This window comes from Chionomys nivalis, chromosome 1 (genome assembly GCF_950005125.1).
Source record: "Chionomys nivalis chromosome 1, mChiNiv1.1, whole genome shotgun sequence".
Lineage (NCBI taxonomy): Eukaryota > Metazoa > Chordata > Mammalia > Rodentia > Cricetidae > Chionomys > Chionomys nivalis.
The window spans coordinates 129,961,512-129,975,339 of record NC_080086.1 but is presented as its reverse complement, the minus strand read 5'-3'; positions in this window follow the sequence as shown (position 1 = coordinate 129,975,339).

Sequence of the window (13,828 nt, the reverse complement as noted above, 5' to 3'; positions counted from 1 at the left end):
AGTGAGACGTCTCCATCAAACCCCTCCCCTCAGGTATCAGGGAACCCTTTGGAAGAGGAAGCAAAAAGGGTACAAGAACCAGAAGGGATGGAAAAGAAATCAAGGTCTTCTAGACACAGTGGTGCTGCTGCACATATGAACCCACAGAGCCTGAAGCATCAGGCACAGGGCCTGAACAGATCTGAACCAGACAGGGTCCTAGAGCTAAAAGGAAAAATGGACACAAACTACATCCCTAACCCAGAAGCTACTTACAATTGATAACCACCTGCCAATGAAAACTTAAGTTTTCTCCAAGGAAATCTCACTGTGGAAAGAAGATATTCTTAAGTGTAGGCCACATGCCCAGCCAATGGTAAAATAAGCTCAGTGACATCCTTGGTAATTCTTTGTCACATAATAAAATATTGTGTCAGGGCTTTTTCTTTTCTTTATTTTTTTTCTTAATTTTATCACCTTTTAAACCTCTCTCTGTGTCTCATCTCTCCTATCGATTCTATGAATATATATGATATATATCATATACATTTGTATATGTATTACCAGTTTTGTTTTTATGAGATTCATGAGTATAAAAATGAGTATGTCCCTTTGACTGTCTTTCTTTCTTGTACCTTTTCTTGGGCTCCTTTTATTGTTTGTTTGTTTTGTCCTATTCTGATATGTTTGTTTTTGCTTTATCTTATTATGTATTTTATTAGTATACTTTATTAGACTGTTTTTTCTTTTTCTTTATTTTTTCTTTTTATTTATTATTTTCTCATACAATGCATGCCTACTGCAGCCTCCACTCCTCCCTGCCCCCAGCTTCCTGTCTCACCCAGATTCAATGCTCCACTGTTAAGCTGCAGCGAAGAACAATTCTTCCAATGATTCCAGCTGAATATGTCATACAATATGCAGTCAGACTAGACAAAACCCTCCCTCTTTGTTTTCTAATAAGAGTTAGAAAGGGGGCTGGAAAGATGGCTCAGAGGTTAAGAGCATTGCCTGCTCTTCCAAAGGTCCAGAGTTCAATTCCCAGCAACCACATGGTGGCTCACAACCATCTGTAATGAGGTCTGGTGCCCTCTTCTGGCCTGCAGGCAAACACACAGACAGAATATTGTATACATAATAAATAAATAAATATTTAACAAAAAAAAAGAGTTAGAAAGGTATAGATTTAGATGGGGGTGGTTGGTAAGCAACAGGGAGAATTATGGGGATGGGAAAACATAATCAGCATATATTATATGAAAAAAGTTTATTTTAAATATAAGACAAAAGTCAGGATCAATTAGTAAAGTGGGCTTGTTGAGGACAATGTGATATTGAGTGTGTTGAACCAAACCCTTGTTAGTTGGAATTTTAAAAGTAATGAACTTTTAAAAGTATTATATATTTTAAGTGGCTTGTCAAATGAAGAAGAATGACTGGGCTAAGCTATGAAAGGATATGGAATTCAGAGATTGATGCCACTTTGTGTATTTGTTAACCTCAAAGGGGAGCTGAGAGGGTCTTGCCAACTTCAGGACTTCAAGGCCAACTTAAGTCCACAGCTTCTGTAGATAAATCTTCTGACATAAAATTAAGATTCAAATCTACGTCCTCAATGATGCAGCCAGAAAGAAATGAGATTTGAAAGAGTTTTTAATCTCCATGATGACTCCTCTAAGCAGCCCAAAAGTGATAAATGTAGAAAGCTGCCAATCCAATGGAAATACTCTCTGAAGGGTAGGAATATCTTGATCTTAAGTCATGTCATCCAAAGTGTTCAGATGCTACATCTATCTCCTAAAGTATCATGTGATAAGGTACAAAAAACAAAACAAGTAAAAACCTGTTCAGTATCATAAGAAATTAGGAAGATATCTAGGTCTCCTGAGTAAGGAACAGAAACAAAAATTACTATGTTTTTAAAGGTAAGAAAGAAATTTAACAATAGTGCCAGTGAATTGAATACTATGTAACATGACATTCCAATTTTATTTTATTTTTTTTAGTTCACTAGAAAAGATTTTGTTTTTAAATTGTTTTTTATTGTTTTTATTGAGCTATATATTTTCTCTGCTCCTCTTCCTCTCTTCTCCTCTTTACACTCTCCCATGGTTCCTGTGCTCCCAATTTACTCAGGAGATCTTGTCTTTTTCTATGTCCCATGCAGTTTAGATAAATGTATGTCTCTCTTAGGGTCCTCATTGCTGTCAAAGTTATCTGGGATTGTGATTTGTAGGCAGATTTTTCTTTATTTTATGTCTAAAAGCCTCTTATGCGTGAGTACATATGATATTTGTTTTTCTGGGTCTGGGTTATCTTACTCAATATGATGTTTTCTAGATCCATTCATTTGCCCACAAATTTCAAGATGTCATTATTTTTTTCTGATTATAGTAATCTTATTGTGTAAATGTACCACGTTTTTCTTATCCATTCTTCAGTCGAGGGGCATTTAGGTTGTTTCCAGATTCTGGCTTTGACAAACAATGATTCTATAAGCATAGTTGAGCATATATTTTTGTGGTATGATTGAGCATCCTTTGGGTATAGACCCAAAAGTGTTATTGCTGGGTCTTGAGGTAGGTTGTTTGGTAATTTCTGAGAAATCACCGTATTGATATCCGAAGGTATTGTACCAGTTTTCACTTTCACCAGCAATGGAGGAGTGTTCGCTTTATCCAACATCCTCCCCAACATAAACTGTCATCAGTGTTTTTTATCTTGGCCATTCTTACAAGTATAGGATGGAATCTACACTTTGTTTTTGAATTGCATTTCTCTGATTGCTCAGGATGTTGAGCATTTCCTTAAGTGTCTTTCAGCCATTTTAGACTTATCTTTTGAAAATTTTCTGTTTATGTCTGTACTCCATTTTTTTTTTTACTGGATTATTTGTTCTTTTGATGATCAATTTCTTGAGTTCCTTCTATATTTTGGAGATCAACTCTCTGTCTGATGTGGGGTTGGTGAAGATCTTTTCCCATTTTGTAGGCTGTCTTTGTCTTTTTTTTTTTTTTTTTTGGTTTTTCGAGACAGAGTTTCTCTGTGGTTTTGGAGCCTGTCCTGGAACTAGCTCTTGTAGACCAGGCTGGTCTCAAACTCACAGAGATCCGCCTGCCTCTGCCTCCCAAGTGCTGGGATTAAAGGCGTGCGCCACCACCGCCCAGCTGTCTTTGTGTTGTTGACCATGCCCTTTGCTTTAAAGAAGCTTCTTAGTTTCAGGAGGTCATTAATTGTTTCTCGTTAAAGAAATAAATACGCTGACATTTAAGATATTCATCAGTCTGACTGCAGAAAAAGGCCAGTTCAGGCATCCTCTCCACTAATGCTTAGGGTCTTAAATAGAGTTATCCTTGTTAATTCCTTGGAATTTCTCCAGTTCCAGGTTTCTTGCTAGTACCACAACGGCTTCCTCAATCAAAATATCTCTTTACTTGCTCTCTATATCTGTCCTTTCTCCATCTTGACTGTCCCATCCCCCCAAGTTCTCTTCCCCTTTCTCTTTCTCCTCTCCTCTTTCCCTACTGCCCTCTCTTCTCCTCCTGCCTCCATGCTCCTGATTTTTTCCAGAGATCTTATCTATTTCCCCTTCTCAGGGGGTTCTATATATGTTTTTCTTGGGGTTCACACTGTTACTTAGCTTCTCTAGTATCATGAATTATAGGCTTAATATCCTTTGCTTTACAGCTGGTATCCACTTATTAGTGAGTACATACTGTATTCATCTTTCTGACTCTGTGCTACCTCATTTGGGGTGTTTTTTTCCTAGTTCCATCCATTTTCATGAAAATTTCAAGATGTTATTATTATTATTATTATTATTATTATTTTTTTTTTTTTTTTTTTTGGTTTTTCGAGACAGGGTTTCTCTGTGGCTTTGGAGCCTATCCTGGAACTAGCTCTGTAGACCAGGCTGGTCTCAAACTCACAGAGATCCACCTGCCTCTGCCTCCCGAGTGCTGGGATTAAAGGCGTGCGCCACCATCGCCCGGCTAAGATGTTATTATTTTTATGTATGAATAGTACTCCATTGTGTAAATGTACCACATTTTCTTTACTCCTCAGTTGTGGGATATCTAGGTTGTTTCCAGGTTTTGGCTATGACAAATAGTGCTCTTATGAACATCGCTGAACAAAGGTTCTTGTAGTATGATTGAGCATCCTTTGGGTATATGCCTTCTGAGGTAGGCTGATTCTCAATTTTCTGAGAAACTACTATACTGATTTTCAAAGTGGTTGTACAAGTTGGCATTCCCACCAGCAATAGAGGAGTGTTCCCCTTACTCTACATTCTCCCCAGCATAAGCTGTCATTGGTGTTTTTGTTTTAGGCATTTTGACTGATGTAAGATGGTATCAGAATCAGAGACCTGCAGAGGAGCACTGGGCTGAGCTCCCAAAGTCCAGTTGAAGAGTATGTAGAGTGAGAATATAACAAAAAGATCAAGTGCATTATGGGGACACCCACTGAAACAGTTTACCTGAGCTAATGGGAGCTCACCAACTCCAGCAGGACAGGTAAGGAACCAGCAGAGGAGCAAACTAGACCTTCTGAATATGGGTGACAGTTTTATGGCTGTGGCAGACTGCGTGGTCACTGGCAGTGGCAGCAGGATTTATCCCTACTGCTTGTCCTGTCTTTTTGGAACCCGTTCCCTTTGGATGGATACCTTGCTCAGCCTAGATGTTGTAGGGAGGGCATTGAACCTTCCCAAAAACAATGTGCCTTACCCTCTCTGAGGAGTGGATAGGAGTTAAGGTGGAGAGAAAAATAGAGGGAATGGGAGGAGTCAGGAAATGGGAACTGGGATTGGTATGTAAAATGAAAAAAAAATGTTTGCTTTCTTTTTTAAAAATAAAATAAATAAAAGAAAATCAAGCAAAACAAATAAATATGAGCAGGAATTTTGATACTGAAGCTGAAGTTGAGTTAAAAACTCAGAAAATAGATTTAGAAAAGTCTACCAACAGAATTTATGCATCAAAGAAAGCTAAGAAAAAGATATAAAAATGAGGCAAAGGAGATAAAATGCAATCTGGTGGCTTGAATAAGAAGTGACCCCTCATCGTTTCTGGCACTTGGACACTTCGGTCTCAGTTTGTGGTGTGTTTTGGGGAAGATTAGGGTATAAGGCCTGGTTGGAGAAAGTCTATTACTCAGCATATGTTTGACGGTAAAAAGACCTATCTACTTCCAGTTTGCTCTCTCTTCCAACAAGCTTACAGTAAAAGATGTGAGCTCTCAGCACCCTGGTAAAGCCAGCATGTACCTGCAGCTTGTTGCTGTGCCTCCCAGTCACAATAGTCATTTATGGCTCTGGAGCTGCAAACATGAATAAATTCTCTCTTCTTTAAGGTGTTTGGTCATCACATTTTATTACAACAACAGAAAACCAATCATGAGGTCATTTCTCAATGGGATTATCTAGATAATACAGTGAGAAAGTTTAATGTATTTAGTTTAAATCTCAGAAAAAAGAGGACAGAAACAAGAAGCCTTTTTGAAGGGACATGATCTTACAAAAGTTTTAGAAAAGTACAGTCAACAAAGTACTAATGAACTTCAGCTTTGCCAGTGGGCATGTCAGAGGAGCAGCAGATGGCAGTTGACTTCAGGATGTTAGCCCACCAGGCAGAGAATCACTGATGAATGGATCTTGGATGGGCTTGGCCCCAAGACAATAGACTCCAGAATGTCTTTTGCTTCTGCTGTGCCCTCACATGTTTGCTGCTGAGATCTGGTATGGTGTAATTGGGTGTGGGGAGATCCCCACTGTCCGTAATGTAGTGTGTTTGTCTCATGGAAACATTCTATTCTACTGGGCACTTTTACCTCTGGACTATTATGAAGTTGATTTCTCCCTAAGCAGCACTGTCTAATTGATAAAAATAATGTTAGTTCAGATAGAGATTTGGTGATAAAAATAAAACAAGAAAGTGTCACACAGCTAGAACACATTAGTTTCTATTGGGGTACTATATAGACTGTGGCTTAGGTTAATGATTAAGGAAAACAATTGAGTTCCAGTAACCCAGCAGGTTTAAACTCTTATTTTAATATTGGGAGATGTGTTCACAAGTCTCAGAGTACATTACAGCTGAAACAAAGCTTTGAAAGTAACCTAAAGTTAGACTAAGATGTTTTTGCCAAATAGCTTTAAGGTGGAAAACCCACGGAGGTAACGTAAAGTTTTAAAAAGGCACTCAGTCAAATGCAGAACTCCTAATGTCAGGGAAGAAAAACAAAGAAACCCAATTATTACAAGCTGACATGCCTTTCTTGCTAGGATTGGCTGATGATCATTGGTGATGATTAATTCTTTATACCATTTTTGCCTCCTATCTCCTGATTAAAACAAAAACTGTTAATGAGTGGGTGTGAACCACAAAGACTTAAAGTAGAGTTGACAGATTGCTTTTCATATACAAAGTTTAGATTTCTTATTCCTTAAAGATTTTTTATAATATTACATTTAAAGATAAGTAATAAAGTGATTAGTTTTTGTAAACACAAAACACAGCCTGCCTGTAAAAGAATATCTTGCTTCTTTACACTCTGTTAATCTATAACAAGATGCTTGGATATGTGGTTTCTTGGAGATAATTTGTTTTCCATCTGTAGTACATAAAATGTTTAAATATGCAAGGAGTATGGGAAACATGCTGATTTTTACTTGTATTAAATGGAAAAACAGAATGCAACAACCACATGGTAATTTTTTTATTGCTTGAAAATATTTTGCTGGGGTATGCAAACTGTAAGGGGAGAAATAGAGTCAGATAGAAAGAAGGAAAATATCAAGAATGAGAGAGTTAAAATGAGTTAGAAGAAAAACATCAAGTACGAGAGAGCAAGAAGTAAGGAAAAAGAAAGCATCAAGAGTAACAAAAGGATAGGGCCATTTCAGGTTCCCTCTCCCCAGCTGCCCAAGGAACTAGCTGGGGACATCTCCCTGGACACCTGGAAGCCCCTTCAGAATCAAGTCTCTTGCCAACCCTAAGATGGCTCCCTTAATTAGGATATATATGTCTCTGCTCCCATATCCACCCTTCCTTTATCCCAACCATCCCATTCCCCCAAGCTCCCCCCAAGCTCCCCTTCTCACTTTTCTCTTCCCATTTCCCCTTACGCCCATCCCACCTCACCCCCAAGTTCCCAATTTTTTTCCTGGCAATCTTGTCTACTTCCAATATCCAGGAGGATAACTATATGTTTTTCTTTGGGTTTACCTTCTTATTTAGCTTCTCTATGATGACAAATTATAGGCTCAATGACCTTTATTTATGGCTAGAAAACAATTATGAGTGAGTACATCCCATGTTAATCTTTTTGGGTCTGGGTTACTTCACTCAGGATAGTGTTTTCTATTTCCATCCATTTGCATGCAAAATTCAAGATGTCATTGTTTTTTACCACTGAGTAGTACTCTAATATGTATATATTCCACACTTTCTTCATCCATTCTTTCATTGAAGGGCATCTAGGTTGTTTCCAGGTTCTGGCTATTACAAATAATGCTGCTATGAACATAGTTGAACAAATGCTTTTGTAATATGATAGGGAATCTCTTGGGTTTATTCCCAAGAGTGGTATTGCTAGGTCCTGGGGTAGGTTGATCCTGAATTTCCTGAGAAATCGCCACACTGATTTACAAAGTGGTTGCAAAAGTTTGCATTCCCACTAGCAATGGATGCGTGTACCCCTTCCTCCACAACCTCTCCAGCAAAGGCTATCATTGGTGTTTTTGATTTTAGCTATTCTGACAGGTGTAAGATGGTATCTCAAAGTTGTTTTGATTTGCATTTCCCTGATAGCTAAGGAGGTTGAGCATGACCTTAAGTGTCTTTTGACCATTTGAACTTCTTCTGTTGAGAATTCTCTGTTCAGTTCAGTGCCCCATTTTTTAATTGGGTTAATTAGTATTTTAAAGTCTAGTTTCTTGAGTTCTTTATATATTTTGGAGATGAGACCTTTGTCTGTTGCGGGGTTGGTGAAGATCTTCTCTCAGTCATTGGGTTGCCTTTTTGTCTTAGTGACAGTGTCCTTTGCTTTACAGAAGCTTCTCAGTTTCAGGAGGTCCCATTTATTCAATGCTGCCCTTAACGTTTGTGCTGCTGGGGTTATATGTAGGAAGTGATCTCTTGTGCCCATATGTTGTAGAGTACTTTCAACTTCCTCTTCTATCAGGTTAAGTGTGTCTTTGGTCCATTTGGACTTGAGTTTTGTGCATGGTGATAGATATGGATCTATTTTCATTTTTCTACAGGTTGACATCCAGTTATGCCAGCACCATTTGTTGAAGATGCTTTCTTTCTTCCATTGTATACTTTCCTGAAATGGCCCTATCCTATAGACATACTGATGAATATCTTGCATATCACCATAGAACTTCATCTGGTGATGGATGGAGATAGAGACAGAGACCCACACTCGAAAACCAGACTGAGCTCCCAAGGTTCAAAAGAGGAGCAGAATGAGGTAGAACATGAGCAAGAAAGTCAGGACCGCTAGGGGTGCACCCACCCACTGAGACAGTGGGGCTGATCTATTGGGAGCTCACCTAGGCCAGCTAAACTAGGACTGTAAAAGCATGGGATAAAACCAGACTCTCTGAACATGGCAGACAATGAGGGCTAATGAGAAGCCAAGGACAATGGCACTGACTTTTGATCCTACTGCATGAACTGGCCTTGTGGGAGCCTAGCCTGTTTGGATGCTCACCTTCCTAGACCTGGATGGAGGGGGGAGAACCTTGGACTTCCCACAGGTCAGGGAACCCTGACTGCTCTTCAGACTGAAGAGGGAAGGGGAAAGGAGTGGGGGGGAGGAAGAGAGGAGTGGGGGGAGGGGGAGAGGAGTGGAGGGAGGAAGAGAGGAGTGGGGGGAGGGGGAGGGAATGGGAGGCGGGGAGGAGGCAGAAATTTTTTCAATAAAAAATAGCATAACAGAAGGAACATTCAGGATAGAGATAAGAATAGAGAACGGAGAATACAAAAGAAAAATAAAGAAAAGTTCTGATGGAATGCATCAAGAGAAAATGTGTGAGTATCTTCTCCTTTCACCCCCTCAGATAAAAAGGTCATAGTATACAATCTCTGTGGATTTCCTTTGAGCCCTGCATTACTCGAGGGTGATCCCTCAGGCAGCTTAATTTTCAAATAATTTTCATTTTTGAGGGCACATCATTGAGTCTATTCTTTTCTTCTATGTTCAAGTAGGTTCCAGCTATTGTACTTAGGCTCTGAGCTTGTATGCCGAACACTTACATGCCCTGAACTGTTGTTTTATCATAGGCACAGACTGAATTTACTGCTATTCCAGCTACTAACTGTATGGCTCTGCAATCTCTGCCCCAATGTCCAGTCCAGGGTCCAGTTGTACTTTTGTTTCCCTCCAGCACTGCCTCTGCCACTGAAGTCAAATATAGTGTTTAACTACCTACTTATTGATCTATTTTACCAATGAAGACTCAGGAGTCACTTACCAGGGTGTAAGCATGCTAACTCAGAGAGGATGAGAAGCAACGAGCTGATCTTCCTTCTTAGCTGGTGATCCAACAAGATAGCATACCTCTGCCACCACCAATCAAAAGGACACCCCAAGTCCTTCCTTACTACTTCCTGTGTATTTTTTCTGTTTCCTCAATTTCCCCTAACCCTACATGTCTACTTCCTGCCAACTAGTTGTTGGATCTGCCTCTTTGATTATTACTATTTTGGTTTTTTTTCAAGACAGTATCTGCCTCTTGACCAAAAATTTTACTTAATTAACAGAAACAAGGGGTTCACATTGTGATCAAATATCCCAAAATGTCAAAAATCAACTCCTGTTAATTAAAACTGAAAATTTGAAGGCTGGCTGGGAGGAAGAACAGTTGAAATCAGTTCAATTGGAAGGTATTTTGCTAGAAAGACTGCACTCATTTTTAGTACAATTTGTTTAAGTCTTAATATTCGGAAATTCACATATACATAATCAATAAATTTGAAAACATTTAGGATTCATATATCATGTTTGGAATTCCATTTAAATTACTAAGATGTGTTGCATGTATTGCTGAGGTTTTCCCTTTCTGTGCTGTATTTTCTTTATGAATCTGAATCTGAAAAATAATTCCAACTATATACAGATTTTCAAAGACTGAAAATTAGTATTGTTTAAAGTTTTATAGTTAGCACAATAATATAATTCTCACCTATAATCACTATTGTTATATAAGGTACTCTTTATATAAATTTTTTACATATTTTTGATGTGCCAGTAAATCAAAGAAAACAAACCTCCAGTCTTTCGGCCTTTTGCCCTTCATTATTGGTTTTTAATGGGCATATGGACAGGTTGAATAATGTACAAGGAGAAAGAAAGCCCTTCATACTTCTGTATATGTACCATCTAAGTTTTTAATTAAGAATGACTGTCCTTGGCATCCGCAGATATTGCCATATGTTGGGAAAGAGTATGTAAATGACAAGATTCCCCAAATTCCAATTACTGCGTCTGACTTTAGGCACTGCCTGTGATAAAAGTCTCTTCTAATGCTGACATGAAGCTTCCAATTATAGAGCACTGCCGTCTTCCTTAAGCTGTGGACGCCTGACAGTAACCTCACAGATTTTCCACTAGAGGCTTAACCAGGAGTCATGTGATGAAAGGAGATAAAAGATTTCTTTACTGATTTTTCAGAAATAACTTCATGTCTGGCACAGGTCCATATTCTGCTTCAGAGTGATCTTCAGAGAGACCTGGGGAAAAGAGCCAAGGAAGACTTTACAGCAGGACCGAGGGGCACTGGAGACAGTGGGGGAGCTTTCAGGGCAGATGATGGGACTCTTTTGAACTTTACTGACACCTAACACCTGTTTTTCTTATGTATTAAGTATGTTTCTGGCAATACATTCCCTCTTTCATGAACCCGGAACTGCATTTTTAGATACAGTACATGGGGAATGGATGGTATGAACTATAGGTTTTTCAGATTACCTTTTAGTGAGAGGTACGATTCTTTCTTTCACAAGCAAGGGGCAAAAAGATATGCTTCTGAAAATAGGCGGATGGGAATGAAGAGACAATTAGGAAAAAGAAAAGCCATATTAAGGGGAATAAAAATAGGTCAGAAACAAAAAAACTAAAAATAAAGCAAGAAGAAATATGCATTGAATATTAGATTAATACTTGAAATTGCACATGCTTCTAGTAAAGACTATAGAAATACATTCAGAAAATCCTCCTTCCCTCCATCTTTTCTTCTCTCTTGCCCTCCTTTCCTTTTTTCTTCCTTCCCTTCCTGTCTTCTTCTCTTCCTTTGTTCCTTCCAAACATTTACAGCCCCGCCCCCAGACACACAAACATACACACATATTTAAAAGCCATCAATTTTAAGAAACTTTAAAATCTCACAGACATTTTGGCAAAAATGCTTTATTCTATCTCAGAATACTTAGGGTTTGGCTCATGTAAACTCCTTATACTCTTCCAAAACATTTAATTTTTAAGTTTAAATGCCTATAGAGCTATGAGAAACTCTTACAAGTTGTCCCAAAACTACACAGAAGAAATTTCCTTACAGGATTAAAATGATAACAAAACAAAGCACCCTGAAGGTGTGTCAACACATAAGGGTCTTTTTATATATGATATATATATGTATATATATATATATATATATATATATATATCATACGTATATGATATGTATTCTACAATGTTCCAGAACAGTAGTTGTCATTGTATTAGCTCTGTTTTCTGTAGTGAATAATATCCTACTACTGACTGCCTGAGCTATAGAGAAAAGGAGATTTGTCTTGGCTCATAGGTCTGATCCATGATGAAAAGACCACATCTATAGATGGCTTTCTGCTCTCACTGGAGGGACAAGTCATCTTTTGGTGAGAACCAGAGATACATGTATATGACTTTTGTTTACTTGTATCATATTTGATTAGATAGCCAATGATTTTATCTGACAGGAGTCACCTTCCTCAGGTTGAAAATTAGTATTGTCTAAAATTTTATAATTAGTACAATAATACAACTGTCTTCTATAATCTTTATTGTCAAATTAGGTCATATAATTTACATAAATATTTTTATGTAGTTTTAATATGCTAGTATGTCAAAGAAAACAAACTTCCAGTCTTTAGGATTTTTGCCCATCAAATTTTCTTTAGTGGATATATCGGCAAGTTGAATAATTTATGAACAGGGAGAAAAAGCCGTCATACTTCTGTATATGTGACATCTAAGCTGGGTAAGGTGAGGAGTCAAACTCCTAGACAAAGAGCTTCAGACAACTAATTACTGCCAAGTGAGGGAGAGTCAAACTCCCCCAGGGATGATTCTCCTTATTATTATCCAATACAGAATTGTGATTGATAAAACCATGTGCACATAAACAACAAAAATGGACTCAGTAGTTGTATTTATGTTTATGCATATATCTTCTATTTATCAATTTATCATCTATTTATCTATATTCTATCTATTATCATTCTATTTATATGCAACAACAATAATAAAAGAGAATGAGGCAATCAGTTTGAGAGGTATGAGAGGAAATGAGAAAGTGGACTTGGAAAAGGTTGGAGGAAAGAAAGGGAAGAGGAAGAAGAGACATGGGTATATTTTAATTAATAATATGTTTAACAAACAATAAACTGTATCTAAGATTGAATATAAGAAGCCATGTGGTGGTTTTCACAAAGACCATTTCAGAGAAAATAGGATCACATTGACCCTAATCCAGAAACTTGTCTGCTACATTTCAGGTATAAGAGATAATGCAGGTGAAGCTGACTAAGCTAGAGGAAATGGGACTAAGGGGGAATTCAGAGACACAGTGGGAAAACCGATGAGCTTGAGCTCTTAGTTGGAGTGAGATAAGAAATCAATGGGGGATTTAAGTTTAGGCATGGAATAGTGTATGATTTTAAACATAATCTGTGTTCACATGATCAGATTTTTCACACTTAGTGGTGGAGCTGCCAGATATCAGGAGCAGCAATCCATTCTCAGACAGGTCTCTAGTTGTGTGACTTCCATTTCCTGTTAACTAAAGCACAGTAAGAAACAATGTTTGCTGACGTAGCCAGCTTTCAATTTCCTGTCACTAGGGTCGCTGTTCCTAAAACAAATCATAGGGAGCCAAGCGTGTGCGCCTGAGGAGTATTGGCTGCTTCTACCTCCTTGTTTTACCTTTGTGACTGAGTTCAATGATTTTCTCGGTGTTTGCATTTAATGGAATTTGATTCTTCTAAAGTTCCATAGCCAGGCCTTTAAATGTCTTTTCTGATGTCAATGATTCACCAAGGACTTTCTAATTATGTTTTATTCCCTTGAAGTTACATGTTCTTTTCATGCCCCTGTTCTGTAGGACACACTCTCAACTGCTCTGCTGTACTGACCATGTCTAATTAGAAAGAAGTATGTACAAAAATTCACTTCTGCTTCTTATTAGTAAAAAGTATCAGATTTTGCTATCAACATCCCTTAATCAAAGATTCCTCTACTATTAGCTTACAATGAAACACATATTAAAATCTCATGAGTACTCTGTTTCTCCGCTTCTAATGCTTTTAAATATAAATGATCTCACCGATCCTAAATTTTTGAAATTGCATATGATAAATATGGGATAAAAATGATTAAAAGAAGAAACCAACCTATTTATCTTTAGATACCTTAGACTCTATTACCCTGGGGACATTTGAGTTTTAATTGAAGTCAAATAAAAGTAGCCCAATTTCATATTATACTCAGAAATACTACTCAGATGATTTAGACCTTATAACCTCATGGTAGGATATTACAACTATAAATTCTTATCATTTATAATTTATTTATTTATTTATTC